General features: G+C 35.2%; 2 long non-coding RNA genes across 2 annotated transcripts in view; both read left to right on the forward strand.

Annotated features, from left to right (window-relative positions):
• LOC106616379 (uncharacterized) overlaps positions 1-19,372 on the forward strand; it is a 384,138-nt gene that overhangs the window by 110,228 nt on the left and 254,538 nt on the right. The window lies entirely within an intron of this gene.
• LOC118680723 (uncharacterized) lies at positions 1,575-18,693 on the forward strand. Its single transcript, XR_011395113.1, has 3 exons — positions 1,575-1,653; positions 7,861-8,140; positions 18,408-18,693. It is a non-coding gene; the product is annotated as an uncharacterized lncRNA (long non-coding RNA).

Here is a 19,372-nt window from a genome sequence, read left to right on the forward strand (position 1 = left end):
CAGCAGACATCTTACTCTAACCTACACGAAGTTTTAAATTACTTCATTGGAAGATTTTCTCACCTTCATCAAAAAAAATTAAATTGTTATAACTCTAACCATATACTTACCAAAATATAACATTGTGAGTTATTTAGGACTGGTATCAACGGATTTTTGAAGTTGGTATGTTGACCTAGTTCGATTTTGAAAAAATTCTCCATTTAAATTTATATTTAAAACCACAGTTATTAATTAAATTTCGAAATAAAAAAAATATTTAATTATTCCCAGAATATTCTGAAAAGCTTAAAAAATATCCGGTTTTAGAATAAGCTGACTTCAACCTATTTCAAAACAAAAAAAAATCAACGAAAAGCATGACTTATTTATTTTATATATATGTACAATATATGAAAATATTATTTACTAGTAAATTATAAACATGTTTACATGGATAAGATACAATACATAACGGGTGATCCAAGTAGAAGCCCGTTTTTTTTCAGATCACGCGTAAGTCATGTCAAGCTGTCAGATTATTTGAGTTTAGTATTGCTTGTCATTTTATTACAAAGTTTACAAATCGTTTGAATTTATTACGAAAATTCATGTTCTGTAAATGTCGCGCTTCACTCAACTTATGGTCAACATAATTGGCCTACTGGGTGTACTATTCGCAACACCATCTTGAGACCCAGCATTCAGTGAAGAATTGGTGGGCCGGTGTAATCAGCGGTTTATATTTCTTCAAACTATGACGGTGAGAACGTAAAGATCAATGTAGCCATGATGCCTGAAATTCAAGCTAGTGATCTAGGCGATATTTGGTTTCAACGAGATGGCGCCAGTTCCCATACATCGCTTCAATGAATGGATTTATTGAGAGAACACTTCGGTGAGCAGATAGTTTCATGTTTGGGCCGGTCGATTGGCCACAAAGATGTTGTAATATCACACCGTTAAACTTTTTCCTGTGGGGATATGTAAAGTTCAAAGTCTATGCGAAAATCCCGCTTCGATTCAAGCCTTGAAGCAAAACATCCCGCCTTTCATTCGCCAGTCCCAGTCGAAATCCTCAAACGAGACATCGAAAATTGGACTCAATGGTTGAACCGTCTGAGATGCAGCCGCGGCCAACATTTGAAAGAGGGGATCTTCAAAAAATTAATGCCAAATAATGTTTTTTCGACTGATAATAAACATTCCCCATTAATTTTGAATTTTATGAAATGAATCATCCTTTATATGTATGTACAAGTAAATCTTGCTCTTTATTTTTATTAATAAGGTAAAGATATGTGCATATTAAATCACAAAGCGTCCCTGTTTCTCAATCCTGTTCTGCTCATTGCTCTCGCTCTCTGTATTCAACTGATTACCAATCCCGGTATAAAATCACATGCTGTCTACAATTGCAATAATCTGTCTCAGAACATCTTTTCCGTGCTCTCGCGTTTTCCCTCAGAGCAATCTAAGTAGAAATTCACCACAGTCGCTACCGTAAAAGTACTTTTTTGTTGCTGTTGTTATGTACATCGCATGGCTTTTCTTTGGGACCAAATTGCTGGACCACTGTATAAGTCAGTCATCGTCGCGTTTTCAACACAACTAGTACATTCAACAGAAGGAATTATATTTGAAATCTATAAAACAACAACATTTGCTACAGTGGTGTGTGTACAGGTGTTTATAATGCATTTCAGTATGCCTATGAGTTAGATGTGCATTTTTGAAGATGCGCGCGAAAGCACACATTTGCATGTATATATAATATATAAATTTTTTTAAGTGTGTATGTATATATACAAGTATACGTGCTTATTTGTATATATTTATACGAGTATACAAATGGTTATATCAATGAATATTATGCGAGCTTTTTAAGGTTTATTGCCATTAGGACTTTTTTGGATTATATGGAGATATTTATAAAAAAAAACATAAAAGTATCGTTAGTGAAAGCAAAACGCTTGAATATACAATACATATATATATAAATAACACATATAGTAGCTACTCGCATACTAAAACGTGTATGTTTTTTAGGAAAAAATACAACAGCAACAAAAGATTTACATACGTTAAATTTTTGTCTACCTTGAATGACAGCTAGACACTGCGACAGACATGTAGGTCGACAGCTGCCTCTCCGGTGATGCATAGAGTTGCTAATTGCTTGTGACATATTTCGCATTTGCTGTCATATCTCCCACTGACAATAAATGTCGGTGTGTTGACAACAAAAATCACAGTATAATAAATCGAAAATATAAAAAATATTATATAACAAAAGCAAGCACACATATGCTCACATTTAATTTACTATCAAAGACGCTGTCGCTGAGCTACAGGCTGCCGTTTACGAAATTTTACCGTTAATAAAGCGCTCTTGTGCGGGCAATGCGTTCTTACTTCCAATTTGATAGCATGTCACCGGAAATGGGAGTGTAACGGTGTTTTTGAGACTTCCAACGGCGTGACGAATACTAATAAACATATTCTCACACAACTGTATATCAAAGAAAAAAGTAAATATTTAAGCAAACAAAAAGTAGTCAGCCACTAATTGCATGTCCGTAGGTGCGTGTTTGTGTGTAAAATAACTTAATACTTGCGCTCGTGAATTTGTGAGCTTGTGCGCGCCAAAAGTTAATTGGCGGCAAATGTTGATGAGAACGTTCACTGTAACGCAGCCATAACTCGGTCAGTCGGTCGGGCGAAGTCACATGTTACGCATAATTAATGATAAAAACAAACACGACAAGCTAACACACGCACGTACATTAATGAACAGAGAAATAAAAAGCTTGTATAACACGTTCGCAAAGTACATACAAACATATTATTATTGCATGCCCACAGCCGCAGGGCGTTCAAGAGCCACCACGTGACTGGTAGAAAAGGAAAGTAGCAATGCCTTTGAGGCTGCGCTTCCTGCTGAGCGTGCAATTGTAGTATTGTTATTGTGCCGTAAGCGCTTATACATATATATGTATTATATTTACGAGTATAGACACATTAATCGTATCCACTTTAGCTTTTGTTGCTATTCAATTGGTATTTGTTTTGCAGTTTTAATTACGGATAATTTATAATGGAGTGACCGATTCAAATAATCGCATAATACATACATACACCAATACACACAATAAATTAAGCAAAATGGAAAATGTGGAAGTTCGTCAATTATTATGTCGTCGGTAAAATACGAAATACATGTTATAAATTGACGATACACAATGTGGAGTAGTTAACTCATAGCAGCAATTATGTACAACAAACTGAAAGACTTGAGTGGAATAGTGTGTTACACAATAAGTAAATTAAATGAAACCAAATATAAGGTTGTCAAATATCTCCTTTCCGCTTTTTTGCTCTTCATTCAATGCTTTATAAAAAGTGTTACAGTGATCGGATTAAGTTAAAATATGCGCCGTTTTGTTCGATGATCTGTTTCCATCTAGACGGCAACTTCATAATACCTTCCTCGTAGAAGCCCCCCTCCTTATTTGCGAAGAATTCGGACAGGCACTTTTCACAAGCCTCTTTTGAGTTCAACTTCACACCAACAAAGGCATTCGCCATGGCCAGGAACAGGTGGTAATCACTTGGCGCTACGTCCGGGCTATATGGTGGATGCGATAAAACCTCCCATCCGAGCTCCCGTAGCTTCTGACGAGTCATCAACGAAGTGTCTGGTCTGGCGTTTTCCTGGTGGAACACTACACCCTTCCTGTTGGCCAATTCTGGACGCTTCTGGTCGATCGCCTGCTTCAAGCGGTCCAGTTGTTCGCAGTAGATGGTAGAATTAAGCGTCTGGCCATATATGAGCAGCTCATAGTGGATGATTCCCTTCCAATCCCACCAAACACACAGCAAAACCTTCCTGGCCATCAATCCCGGCTTGGCCACTGTTTGGGACGATTCACCGGCCTTCGACCACGACCGTTTTCTCTTGATATTGTAGTATGTGATCCATTTTTCGTCGCCAGTCACCATCCGCTTCAAGAATGGGACGAGTTCGTTCCGTTTTAGCAGCATATCGCAGGCGTTGATTCGGTCCAGAAGGTTTTCCCATCTCCTGGGCGATGTGACGAGATGCCATATGCCGGTCTAACTCGATGTATTCCAGGATTTGATCGGTAATTGTCGTGTCGTTTTCACCGGCTCTGAATTTTCGAAACCATTCCTCCGCGGTTCGAAGTGATAGAGTACCATCCCCTAAAACACCATTAATCTCACGGAACGTTTCTCTAGGGGGTTTGCCTTTAACGAAGGAAAACTTTAAAATAGCGCGAATTTCGGCGTTAGTGAACTTCATGTTTACACGTCTATAACTGTTGAACGCAATATCCAAACTAATCATGCATAGCGTTGTTTTGTAGGTTATGTCAAGACCTTTCAAATTATGTATAGTGTTGCCAGATACGAGCTTTGTAGCGCTTTGTATATAGCCGCGAAATTCAAAAGACAAAAAAGCGGAAGGGAGATATTTGACAACCTTATATATCAACCGATTTGGTGTTTACTCTTGTTTCTCACTTACCCTCACTTACCGAAATATAAATATAAAGTATACTGAAGGGTCGTTTCTATACAATAAGTGTATAGGAGTACCGGTACGATTTCAACAATATGTAGATACTCGGGTATGGTGTGTGTTCATTGATAAATACTATTTAAAGTAAAACTGATTGAAGAGAATACTCCTATTTAATATTTGGTCAGAAGAAGACTCGCATCGATTTTGCAATTTTTCGAAGAAGAATTGCTAATTTTCAGGCTTGGGCGCAAATTTGGTTTACGGTTTGATTTACGAATTTACCCATTTGAAGTACCAATCGATTCAGGGTGACAAAGGACCTGGTCTTAACATAAAAAAAAAAAGATTTACAGCTTGATAATCAGCTTGTTTGGTGATTCTGATCATCTTCATATTCTACCTACCAAAATTTTCAAAATTATAGTAATCACACCTTTATTAAATTTCTAGATTGCTGAGTGTAGGGTGACGGACGAAATACTAATTACCGAAATAAAATAAAGACTATAATACATAACACAATACGAAACACTCTGGACTGAATTTAACGAAAAGTCCACGAAGCGTTATGCTAGCGTATCATTCTAAGAAGCGTCAGAAAGCTGGCGGGCAAATAGAAGAAATTCATTCTTGGACTGACAGCGGACACGAACGCGGCTACATATCCAGTTTTCAAGCGTATTTTTTAAAGCATGTAAAAATTATTTAAAATCAAAGTGTAAATATTATTATTCAATGAAAGGATGCGAATTGTACATATCTATTTTCGTGGATCAATTGGCATGTCGAGATGAATAAATACGCTATTTTCGTGGGTTATAGTTAAACTCAATAAGATATCTTTCAGAAATAGTCGATGAAAATAAAACTAATTGAATTCCACAGAAGTGTTTTTAAAAACTGATTTTTTCTCACTATTTCACTTATCACTGCTGATAATACGATGTAGTGTTGTATGTGTAAGTTCAGCTGCGTTTACATGCAAAACAGCATTTAAAATCAAAAAGAAAGCACACATTACCACTACCTATACCGCTGTGAGGCTGCTCTTCGGTTCCACACATGAAGATTTGTTGTGAGGAAACCTGCTGTGCCAAGTTTTGTTGATAATGTGGCAGTTAGCTAATTGTAATGTATAGCGGGCAAGTCTCAAGAGGTAGTACGCTTTTTATGCGTTTTTGTTGCAAGAAATGTGATTTTGTTGTTGTTATTATACCACTGTGTTCCGTTTATTGGTCTGTTGTTAATGTTTTACACAAAACGAGCTTCTGTGACAAGCAAACACTGAGTAGAAATTAGTAGATTTTTGTAGGTAGGTATATGTACATGTGTCTTCGTAGCGGTGTATGTAACCTGCAATAATGGTATATTTACTCATATATGGTCAAATGGGTTATAAAAAGCACACCTTTAATGGCTTATATGGCACAATAATCTCACAATATCCTTTCCGCACAGACACTCATACTCGTACAAATATACTTATATATGTAAGTATCTGCATGTTACCAAATAGGCACCCGTTTGAGTCTTCCGCAATTGTACCTAACCTTAACAAAGGAAATTCACTCGGCCTCCCACCCTCTCCACTCCGCTTTTTGTGCATTGCAAGTCTGCTATGTAGACCCTTGATCCAATTTGATTGCTGTTAAGATTTTTTCATATTTTACTTTTCCACAGCAGAATTTTTTTCTTTTCAAACCGCTTTTTTGCTTAGAGTTCTAAAAAGACTGAGTTGTGGGTTACCATATATCTGTTTATGTCTTTTAGAAGCAATGCTGGCTTGTTTCAGAATATATTATATATTAAATAAAAGCCATTAGTTGAAGGTACTGTAGGCGATTCTAGCCGAGGATTATAACAGGTGTATGAAAATTTAGATTAAGTGTTGGTATGTTTGTATTGTGTCAAAAGGATCTTATTTTGAAGGCGACAGATTCGCATCTCTCAGTCCGGGTCAAATTTGATCCGATGGTAAAACAAATATTTTTATACCCTCGCAACATGTTGCTACAGGGTATAACAGTTTTGTTCACCTAACGGTTGTTTGTATCACCCAAAACTAATAGAGATAGTTATAGGGTTATATACATATATATAAAATATCAGGATGAAGAGATGAGTTGAAATCCGCTTGACTATCTGTGCAAGCTGTAACTTGAGTAAAAATTTAGATATATTTATGAAACTTGGTACCGTTAGACGGTTGGTATTGTAGATAGGCTTAATCGGACTACTGCCACGCCTACAAAACGCCAGTAATCAAAACCAAAAAAATTGCCATAACTAAGCTCGACAATAAGATACAAGACTGTTATTTGGTATACGGGATCACATTAAGGAGTTTCACCTGCAGTTTACAATTTGTTTTTAAAATGGGCATGGTTCCGCCCCCTAATAGGTTTAATGTGCATATCTCCTAAGCTGATAAAGCTATAATAATAAAATTCACTAAAAGCAAGTGTTTTTAGCTCTTCTATCGACAGTGTGAATATAGGTGAAATCGGGTGACAACCCAGCCGACGTAGGCAAGTTTTCGCCCGGTTTTAATCCATTGTAGGCACAAAGATGCATTGTTTTAATAGAAAACCTCCCTTTCTCAATTTCAATAAAATATGGGCGATATACGAGTATGCGGTATATAGACACCGCAAAGTTCGAAAATCTTCATACTATGAGGTACGGGAATTCTATTATCAAGAAAGGATGCTCTATGAATATCAATTATCACACGTTTAACGATATTTTCAACTGTAGGTACTAAGCTCCACATATTCGATACCTAGTGGCTTGAGCAGTTTCGGTTCGAAAATTTTTAAACTGAAGATACCCTTCGCTAATGTGATTCGATGTATTATATCATATAGCAGCCTTGCATCTTATTATGGAGCTTAGTTATGGCAATTCATTGGTTTTCGATTAATAGAGTTGTTTGGGCGTGGCAGTGGTTCTATTACACCCATCTACAACACTAACCGTCTTACGATGCCACAGAACACGTGTAATCCGAAAAGCTCGTTGAGATTTGTTGAACTCTTTTAAGAAGCTCAAAAGACTCAAATGCTTCCTGCTTAAATGCGAATTTGATTTCAAATTTATTTTCATACTGACATATGATGATGTGCTTTGCAATCGTAACCCACGTATGAATCTTTTGGTTCTACAAGCCTTACTTTATTTTGCTTTTAATGTTCTCTTCAGTTTTGTAGCTCATCCGAAAAGGAGATTCACTCTCCACAACTACTCATCCATATTTAATGAAACGCAACCTGTTTGACGTCCTTCTGATCTGTTTTCTTTTTTCTCTCTCCGTTCTTTCTCAACTTTATTTACAGATTCTGAACAACTTTTTTATACAAAATCGTACCGTCCGTGAAGCCACCAAAAGCTTTTATTGCAAAATATATCTTGCTCGTCACTTTACGCATTTGTGTATGCCCTCCGAAGCAACGGACGATAAACAAACGATCGGGAAAACGAGTAAAAGGCGGAAACTTCATTTAATTATATACCGACCAAAAGTTGCAATAAAGCGGGTTGACAGCACAAAGACGACTGATGTTATCTTGCTACTCGTGATGGCCGATTTGGTCGTTAACGGCACAATTAGTACAGGTGAGTGAAATGAAAGCAAATATATATATATATTTCTTTATGTGTGAATTTTAAACCATATATGGATCATAATTACATACAAAACATATTCTACAGATGTAAGAATGTGTAAATTACCAGAAATGCAATTAACATTGAAGTTGATAACTGAAAGTTATGTTTTTGTGGTTGCATCGAAACACTGTTCGGTGTTTAACATCTGGTATTCTATGTGACCAATAATTAGGGTGGTACTCAATTAGTAAATGGAAAATATTAAAATTTTCCCGGAAATGATTTTCGAAAGTGCTTCGTTGTGACATTGCAATGATCCGATCAGATACGAATTAAAAGATTTCAAATATAAAATCACGCAGATGGATATGAGCGAGAAATCAAACGTGATGGTGTTCGCTGTAGATCATTGAAATCAGCGATTTCGTTTTCTAATACTAATACCCTTCTGATCAGTAAAACAAACTTGTCATCCCAAGGAGGTAACAGTATTCAACCACTTGCCTTCCAAGTACATTTAAAATCGAGCAAAGTTTATTGCATCTCAAACTAGTATATTGAAAGATTGTAATTTCGTTTCGAAATGTAATCACACGACTTATAGCTCACGATCGGGCATCTGCTTTTTCTATTATTTCTGTTTAATCTAGTAATGCAATATGCAACAGTGCTAGAAAATAATGGGTATCTCAAAATTAACTCAAGATTGAAATTAAAAAGAAAACACAGATTTTAGTCTTTCGAATGTAATTGTTTTACAGAGTAATAGATTACATAGTATAGGGTTATTTGTGGAATAACACATGGGGTAAATGGCCTGCACGACTTTCCATACACATACGCAGTCGTTTCTCGAAATTATCCATGACCATTCTACATAAATGTGCCTTAATTTAATTAATGCAACGTTGAGTCTCCTCCTTCAAAGCCTCCAGCGCAAAATCCACACCGAACAGTGACACATTGTGGATCCATCTATTTTTCAAAAATCACATGTGGGTTCTCAGAACCCCAAAACAGCAATTTTGGCGACTGGATGATTTTGAAGATTTGAAATTTTCGAACTGCGTTTTTGAAATAGTGTTCAATACTGAAGGCAGGTTGTTCTATCGTGTTACGCTCCATTTTTCTTAAGCCTAAACTTTCAGCTGTCACTTTACTACATACGACGTTTGTTCGAAGGAAAAATTGAATTTTAATTTTTCGCGGGCTGTGCACGATGACCGATATTTGTTTTTTGTTATAATCGGACACATATCTTTATCATGTGCTCGCTTTTGGAGCCAATTTTGATAAGTAATTTGTTTTTGATGACAGAAAGGTTAATCACGTTTTGTGTGCTCTTCGATTATTGACTTTTGAAAGAAATTGATCAAAAGTATGTATTAAATTTTGCGGTAAAATGGAATAAAGTGCAATTTGTCTCAAAAAAGTGTTTATTAATGATACAAGAGTTTTACAGAAGGCTGAGAAGATGTTGATGACGATGAGCGACCACTTCAACAAGCAAAGAAAACATCGAAACAGTGAAAAAAATTGTTCTTGAAAAGCGTCGAATCACTATTAGAAAAGTATGTTGACATATTAATCGGCTCATGCCATTAAATTTTGGCGTGGCATGAAACGTGTGGACGCGTTGTTTGTTCCTAAACTGCTAAAATGCTTTTTCATGCTTTAATGATTATTCGTGATTGTTTTGGCCTAAAACAAAACCATAATCATGCTTGAACCACCGTATTCACTAGATTTGGCTCTTTGCGACCTATTCCTATTCCCAAAACTGAAGAAACCAATGAGGAAAGCGTTTTACCACAATTTATGAAATCAGGTCAGAATCGCAGAAAGAGCTGATGGCCATACCGAAAATGCATTTCAAAAGTTCTTTGAGGATTAGAAAAAGCGTTGGAATAAGTGTATAATATCCGAGGGAGATTACTTTGAATGGGACAAACTAGATATTGATGAATAAATAAGTTATTTAAAAAAAAATTCAAAATTCAGCTTTTCCCTTGAACACACTTCGTATATAGCGGCAGATTTAAATCTTGCGGTAATTTTGGGACATCCTGTACCTTTGGGGAAAGTTATATGTAGCACAACTTTTGTCACTAATTTATAAAAAAATGTGTCTAGTATCAGCTTAGTATAAAAAAACAAATCGTTTCTATGAGATATTTTTTACATTATTTTCAGCCATTTAATTTTTTTCGACCTCCAACATTTCAGTATTGATTTCTTATAGAACATCCCGACGGAAAGTATTGCAAATCAGTTATAATCGGAAAAAATTTGTTAATCGTTAGTAATTAAATGACTTGTAATTTTTTGGTCTTATCTACACTTATCTGCAGTTTAATTCTTATTTACGAATACCATAATGCCATAGGCATACTATAGACAATTCGAATCTCCAAATTAAAAATGTATTAAATAAAAACGATCTACCCTAGTATGCAAATGAACGCTGGCGAGTGTATAACGGTGCAATAGTTTTAAGAATTGGATAACCGGTATTATTTTGTTAATTCCCCATTTTGTAGGTTAAGTGTAATATCAGTTGATTTACTTGAAATATTGAATTTTAACCGTACTTCATACTTACATCGCTTTATGGAAAAGTTAACATTAAGTAAAGACGAAAAGTCAAACTTTTTGAAGACATAAAGAAGTGAGAAATAGTAAGAGCTATAAATCGGGTAATCAGCTTTACGCTACCGCTAGATCGCATATTTTGAATCCGTTATTCGTGAATACAACTGTAAATTCCACGGAGGAATATTTCTAAAAGTATACACTTGTATTAGATAAATATTTTGGTCTAAGCAAATATTTTTTAGTGTTTAAAAAATATGCCGAGGAGTAATCTCCATTTTTTTTCAAAAATTTCGGGTTTTATTTGTAAGTTAAGTGTTTATTGGACTGTCCTTGTAGTTGATACCTTCTCCCCAATGAGTTCATTTGTTCATTAGCATTGTTCAAATTTCAAATAATTTACATATTACCAGCTTGAGATATATATATTTGATTTTTTTAGGACGGCAATGCAGTTCGCTCCATATTTTAACCAATTAGCTTATTATAAGCACTAACATGTAATTAAAATAAAAGGATATATGTTTATTTGAGATTTCTTGATAATACTAATTTATTTGGTAATACTACCACAATTAGAATATTTTAAAGTACACCTTGATGTTTTCAACATTTATTTGTTACATATTTGAGATCCCAATTTGAATTGAAATGAAAAGGAAATGGTTATCTTTTTCGAGCTTTTGTCATAACTGTCCCCCCCTTGTTATGATTAATAGCATTTAACTCTTACTAATTATAATTCAATATATTTATGGAAGAAAATTAAAACACAAATAAATGTTTACAGAAAACTATTAACCATTTCTTTAAGATTTTGCCTCCAACTAAATTTTTATTTTGTAAAGTGAACACAACATAAAAAAATTCGTATATTGGTACCCACTTTGTTAAAATTTTGACATACAATTTATTTTCTAAATAACAGTGTTAATGCTGCTCCCGACGATATTGATATATCGGTGATTGAAAATGCATCTGCAAATATTTATCAATCAATTGTCGGGGCTCAATCAACTCAACTCTGCGGGTTGCGAACACATCTAAAATCTGGCGTGGTTGTGTGACATGCCTATTTGTCCGTGTGTGCTCATGTGCGAATACGATAAGCAAACAAAATTTCAAGTGCATCAATCAATACATAATTGGTTTCAAATATATGTGATGCATATATACAAAAGCATAAACACAGCCATAGGATATATGCGTGTATGTATGCACCATATAAGCACATATATGCATTAACTGAACAATTAAATTTCTTCTAAGATCTCTAATGCGTTATAGAATCAAGAGAACTCATTATAAGAAATCAAAGAGTAACTTAGTTTTATTTATATTCAGGATAATATTTTTACCGGCTTAGAAATCAGTTCTGCTATTCTTTTAGTCTGTCTCTTATTTTTGTATAAGCCTTGATGTTACCAAACGAACAAGACTGTAAGACAGACGTTGGTTTGGTTTGCGCGATTGAGGATTATAACTTTTCTGTTAGATAAAACTCCATAGGTCAATTTCGCTGGAACAAACCATAAAGTTCAGAATCGAAGCAGTGTCGAAGCAAATATCAACCGATCTCTGCGGGTGCCATCAACCAGCGTACACAATTGTTGGCACCAATAAACTTTAATGTGAACAACAGCAGAAAATTTTATTTTACGATCAGTTCATGACCGTAGGTCTTTTTATTGGTACGCCGTTCACGATTTTTACAACTATATTGTCATTTAGCCGGCACTATTTTAGTAACTAGTAAGCAAAGCCACAAACACATACCTCAATCTGTAAGTGCTACCTGTACCTTACCTACACACTCTCTCTCCCTGGTATCAACTTAAGTTTGTCATTACCGTCAGAGCTATCACATTCAACTGTCCCACAATATTTTCTTCTTTTTTTGCACTTGATTCCCTCATTCAACTGCAGCGTCATCATCAGCAAACGCGTCGTCATCAGCGGCATCATCGTCGATGTCGATGTAATCTGGCAATGAACAGTGTAAACGGTGTAAACGGTGGGCTACAAAGAAGTTCTAAGGCTTAGAGTAACAGTAGAAGGGTAATGCACTTTTACTCTTTCATATTCATTTTCAATTTCTCAACCACAGTAGTAATTACATCATCTTGGTTTCAGTTTAATTTCACCTTCATCTCTACAAAACCAATAACAACGACACATTTGTGATTTAATTTTTTTTCAAAGTTTTTTTTTGTTTTCCGACTCGTGCTTGACTACAAAAGAAGAGTAGTTGTAAGTATCTCTTCCATTTGGTGTTAATTGTTGTACTCACGTAACATGTTTCTTAAGGTAAAATAGTTTTGTTGAGATGCCTTAACCAAATATTATTCTCTATATCATAAATAAAAGATGGTGACATGGGAACATAAACGATGGATCTCAAAGAACTCGCTAAGAGTTCGGAAATAGAAGCTGCCAATAGGTTTCTAGGCCCGTTAATACACCATAATAATCCAATATGAATCGACAAATTTTCAGCTCTCTCAATATTTACATCAAAGAACTATTATCCCAAGTATTGTGAAAACAATATATTTTTATACAAAATTAATACATCATAAGATATTCATACTTCGTCGGCTATTAAGAAAATGAACATGTCTTTATTGTAAAATATTTTTATACGCAGGAAGCTTGATATATTAATACTCTAATTACGGTTTTCAACTACTATCAGTTGATCTGAAGTTGAAGCAGTTCAATTTTTTTTATATATCTAACTTTTAAATTTGTAAAATGTCAAACTGGTAGGTAAAAATCAAGTTATTGTATGAAAAAATTTTATATCTTCACTAAATCGGCATGGATTATTGTCCTAGGCAATGCTACAGCTTCCGAACATATTCTTCAGATCGAACCATTATAGCAGATAGCAACGAAGCAAGCTGAGCCATCAAAATCAAGTTCTTGTGTCGACAAATTTTGTATGTGACTATAAATACCAACTTCATTAAACACGTCATGATTCCATTGAAGAAAAAAACTTAAGTTAAGGAAGGAACTTAAAATAATTATTTCGGCTAAAATAAAAAACTACAATTTATTTTGAAGACCGTAAAATTTATGAAAAATATGTTATTCCAAAACAATTCACAATTCTTGTACTCCAACAAATTGCAAAACTCTCTAAGGTGCGATTTCGATCGTACTTAGCTCAACCTTACCTCTTATCTACCATATGCATAAGATTTGCAATGTTGCGTTCTTGCATATGTTGCAAGTTGCACTGTTGCACAGCGACACGTCTTTATTGAGTTTGTTCCCTACAATTTCCTGTTTGCTCGTGCGGCTTTTAGGCCATTTGCGGAAATGGAGTTGGAGTTACAAAGGTAAGTTGGTAAGAAGGTGTATGTGTGTGTGTGACTAGGCCTGCAACTTACCCGGGATTTGCAAGTAAGATTTGTAAAGAATGCACTTGAACCCATTGCTGTTTGTAGACTAGCATGTGTCTCTAATAAATATGAGCGATGCGTTTTTATATCAATTTGCTGTCACCAAACCCTTTCGTATCGCTGCTAACAAACACTCATTCGGACATTTTTCCAATCCAACAAACCAGAAACCAAAGCGACGCAGAGACAAAGCAAAGGCAAGCTCTGCCAACACAGCATATGTTTACTCGTCATTTCTAAAAGGTCTTTCTGGAGCAAACGCGGCGATGGAAACGCATTTGTAACAGTTAACATTGTAAAGAGCTTGGTGAAAGTATTAAGCTTAGAAAGGGGGTTTTCTAAAGACCCAAGACATGATGCATAAAAACTTGATACCGGCTCTGCAACTAATGCTCGTAACCCGAGCGACAGTAATGCAAAGCATATAAAATGGTTCTAAGCAAGCAGTTGAAAGCTCTGAAGAGCGGGAGTAAAAAAGGATAGCGACAAAATTTGCAAAATAAAGAAAATATCTAGGTTGCTTGGACACGATTGCTGTCTGGTTTTTAAGCATTTAACCGCCTGGAGGATTTGTAACTTTCTGTTATCTACAGTTAGCATCAGCAATCATCGCATTTAACGTTCTTTTTGCAGATGCTTCCGACCCCTTTGACAATCAAAGGCTTAATTTCTTGCATGAGCCGCCTTCGCGCATCGAATTCGGTAACAATGCCGGCAGCATTGTCGATTGCATAGCGCACGGCAATTCGTCGCCGAATGTCGAATGGCTAGACAAGGACAATAATCCCATCACCTCGATATCAAGGGTTAGATTTATCTACCTCAAACTTTGATAATAGTTACTGTTACAGTTAGCTTGCAGATTAGGGTATACATAACCTTTTTTAATTTCCAAATTTCTTACGATTTTTTTCTGTTCCCGTTTTAAAATCTTTTGTCTTTTTAAGCCGTGTACGACTTTAGAATTAAAATTTTCTTAAAATGAAGTAGTGGGAAATGTTAGAAAAACTTTTAACTTTTTTGTTTAAGTACATTTGAGCTGGAAAAATGAGCTCTAAGTAGTTTATTCCTTCCCTATGTAAGCTTAAAGTACCGAATTCTAAATCAATATTAGAAGTATTTCGTTAAATTGTATAGCACTGAATAGCGCATTCTTATGCAACAGTTTGAAAATGGATGAAATCCGTCTCCAACCACGGTAAGAAAGCGTAAATGGAGATTTTAAAATGGTCATAATAGGACCATAATTTTTCAATCTCCAAAATATGGAATATGAGGACCACAATGTGTATGACTGTCCTTATACCGAATTTTGTTAGATCTTTTAATAAAAGAAAGCAGGCATCTTTTTCTAATAATAATGCGACCTAGTTCTAAAAATATTTGGAATCGGTTCAATATTCTCCATATCCCTTATATGACTCATTTACAGATTTTGCTTCTCTTGAGTGACTTTATTTTGAAATACATTTGCTGCTATTGCCCCCTTACTAGGTCGGAAGGTTTCTTGCGTTTCAACCGGATTTCTAGCTCGGCAGTTTCGAAGCCTCCTGGAAGCCTCCTCATTGTCATGCTGTCTAAGCAGTTCGTGAGACTTTGCAATTTTGAATATTTCCTTTACCACTGAATACACATCTACATCACGGTGTAGGTCAGCAGATCTATCGTACCAAGGAGCAATAACTAAAGTCCTTAGTACCTTACTTTGAAAGCAATAATACAGGCAATAGAGCTTTGACTTGAACAACCCCATAGTTGGCCTCCATACTGGATCTCCTGCCAACTAGGTGGTAAAGTTTGGCAAAATTCATATCAAGCTCACTCCTTTTTTTTGACATGCTCTTTCCAGCGAAGCTTAGCGTCTAAGCGATACCTAGGTACTTGGCACTGTTAAAATGTGGTATTAGAGTATTAGTTATATAAATTGGACGATATGCCGATTTTTTCAGTGTAAATATTAATTTAATGCGCCACTTAGATGCCCACTTGGTAATTGTTGTCTGCACTCATGCCGCTGTTACATAACTTAGGTCGATGCGGATGTCACTGCTAAAAAGCAAATAAAGCATTGGCCCCGACACGCTTCCCTGGGAAACACCCGCTTCTATCGGTTGCAGGTTAGAGTATGCATCCTCTTGTTTAATGCGGAAGTACCTATCTTTAAAGTAGGAAGCAATTATTTCGCAATATTATTTGGGTAACATTCATTTTAATTTAAGTAGCAGACCTAAATACCAAACTTTGTCAAAAGCTTGAGGAACGTCCAAGAAGGCCGCCGAAAAACATTCCTTTTATCCTTTGAATTTTCAACGAAATTAAATATTCACGGCACCTGATCAATTGTTGAATGGTGGTCATGAAAGCCGAATTAATATGCCGGTATGTGCAGTGGATGTTTACGATCGATTATTGGTTTTAGCATATTTATGAGTACATTCCCAAAGATTTTCGATAAAGCTGGCAGCAGCGATATTGGAATGATGTAACATCGTGTGGTTTACCCGGCTTAGGTATCATTACGATACTTTATAAAGCGATGGGACGTCTCTTAGGCATAATGCAAATAATGTTCACGAGTTTCTTTATACAATTCTTTGGAACATTGCATAGTAATTCTTCGGTTATTAAATCGAACCCGGATGCTTTTTGAGCCTTGTATTCCCGATAATATTTTTAACTTCTTTACTAGTAACTGGAGAAATGCTGATCTGTGGATCCCGGAGGCTTTATTGAGAATGTTTGAAAGGTTTTGAAACTCTTTTCTTTTGTATGTGTTGATTATTAGACAACGCGTTATAATTATTCAGAAGAATATTTACGAGAAAGCTACAGCAACTGTTTCATGTTTAACTATCATGAAATTTTTCACGAAAAACTGTTAAAGGAGTGGTTGTTTTACTAACTGTAACTGATATTTTGTTTCTCACGACATCTTGTTCAATGCATTTGCTATTCTCAAAAACGTTATGTAGACAGGATATCTTTAGATCGCTTAGTGTAGTAAGGTTAAGTACACCTTTAGAAGTTCTCAGTTTGAGTATCTGATTGTTGAGTTTCTTTGACTCATTTATCTTAAGATATCTCAAGTTGAATGACGGGCAAGTATCCATACAGTAATGTAGTTCTACAACAAAATCACTACTCAAATATTTATCAATGCAAATTTAAAAGTTTTTGCATACGAATTCAGTTTTCTTTAATAGAATTCACAAAACAAAACGTATAAAATATATAAATATGTAGGTATGTATATGTTCATAGATACAATAGAGCGAATGCACTTGAATGTAACCTTTTTTTTTATATATTAAATTGTGTTGTTGCTTTAAAGTTGGCGCACAATTTAATACCAGAGAAATAATAATTCAGTCCATTGTCGGAGCCAGTGGCCGGCGAGAGTAGAAACACTAAGCTAAAAACATGAGCCGCAGCATGAACAATGCATATTACAGTAACAAAAAGCGAAACAGCTGCCATCAATATAGAAAATCAAATACAAAATAGTAGCAGCAAATGACAATAAAAGCAACAATCATTGAAGGAAGCGCGGAGAGTCAGTTTCAAACAAATTCAATCAATAACCACTTGAACCAAACTTCCGCCATTGGCGGCTGGCCTGAGTTATTGCGATATGGCAACGACGGTACAAACTGTAGGTTCGTGGGTGGAGACGTGTGGTGAAATCAAGCGCGTGCCGTTAAATATAATATAAAGTTAGACATGCTAAAAATACTGCGAAAAATGGCGTTTTTAGTCAGAAAAATTTACAGACGGTCAGAGAATGTAGCAACTTCACATTTTATTTTGCATAACAACAGCTCAGATATGATATCGCACCGAGCAACGATAGAAGTCAATGCTCTTCTGTTGTCGCTGCTGCTATATATGCACACAAACATATATTTTCAACTTTCAAATCTTTGCTCTCTCACCCGACTGACCTCGCTGGTTTGGTTCAGCTGTGCTCTTCATGCCAATAGCAGACTATTGTTTTACCTTTTTTTAAGATCCATTCCATTCAATTCCTGGTAGTAACTCTCAACCGTCGTAACATCGCACCATTCACCGCTAACAAAAGAAACAGGGTTTTATATTGCATGTACATTTTTCATTGCTTTCGAAGAATTTGAAAAAATTAAACAGTTTAAACACCAAAAATTTTGTAAATATTCATTACATTAAGATTTCTTTTATTATATAATATATGCATTTTAATATTTCTTGCTCTACACCCTGTTGATATAATATATGTATTTGTCTTTATCTTGCAGGTTCGTCATGTATTCGCCAACGGCACACTTTATTTCTTTCGAGGCAGAAGAGTACCTACAAGATCGTCAGTATATCAGCAATGTCAGCAATGTTATGAGTACAATAATTTCTCGTGATCTCGAAAAACTCTTCGCTCCTAAGTATGCGCAACCATTTTTAGTTATAATGAAAGATGAGGAAAAATACGAATTTCAAATTGTTACATATAACATTGTCTACATATATGAGAAGTTTTAGATTTTTTCATATTAATAAAATATTATATACATTTAGACTCAAATTTAAATTACGTATCTTTATATTTGCCAGCTTTAATAAAAACAATTAGTATACAAAAATGTTCGTATTATTGAGTGCCATAAAATCGTTTTTCTGTCACTTAGCTTACGACACCACAATTTTACACGACCCTCTATTTAATTAAATACAAATATATTACAAGTATATATGAAACTCTGAAAGCTAGACTACGTTCTCTTTTTTTTATTGTTTTATTAAGATTTTGCATGGATTTTTTTATCGATTTTATCGGTTATCTTCAATTTCAGTTCTCAATCCTGAAAATATCAAATAAATATTTATTTTTTACTTTTATATATGCATATACCTATATTGTGTAAATGAGCAGCATGCCTGGCTGCAGTTATTCTGCCATTAACAATGTGCGAGTACTTCGGGTCAACGTGTTAGCTAAATTATAAAACTAAATCAAAATTTGTTTGCCAGAGAAAAAATTTGTTTGCGAGAAAGAAAGGGTCTTCAATATTCACACACACACACATTCATCAATCAGTATAAATGTATACACATACATAACCCTATTATGCCTTTGTGTAAAGTTTGCATGCCAAAAACGTAAAAAATGTGGAAATTAAATGAGCATAAGGTGATAAGGCTATTATGAAAGGGTTTCTGGTTTTTATACTTTATTACCGCATCTTTGTAGAATTAAATTTGCCAAAGA

This window comes from Bactrocera oleae, chromosome 3 (genome assembly GCF_042242935.1).
Source record: "Bactrocera oleae isolate idBacOlea1 chromosome 3, idBacOlea1, whole genome shotgun sequence".
NCBI lineage: Eukaryota > Metazoa > Arthropoda > Insecta > Diptera > Tephritidae > Bactrocera > Bactrocera oleae.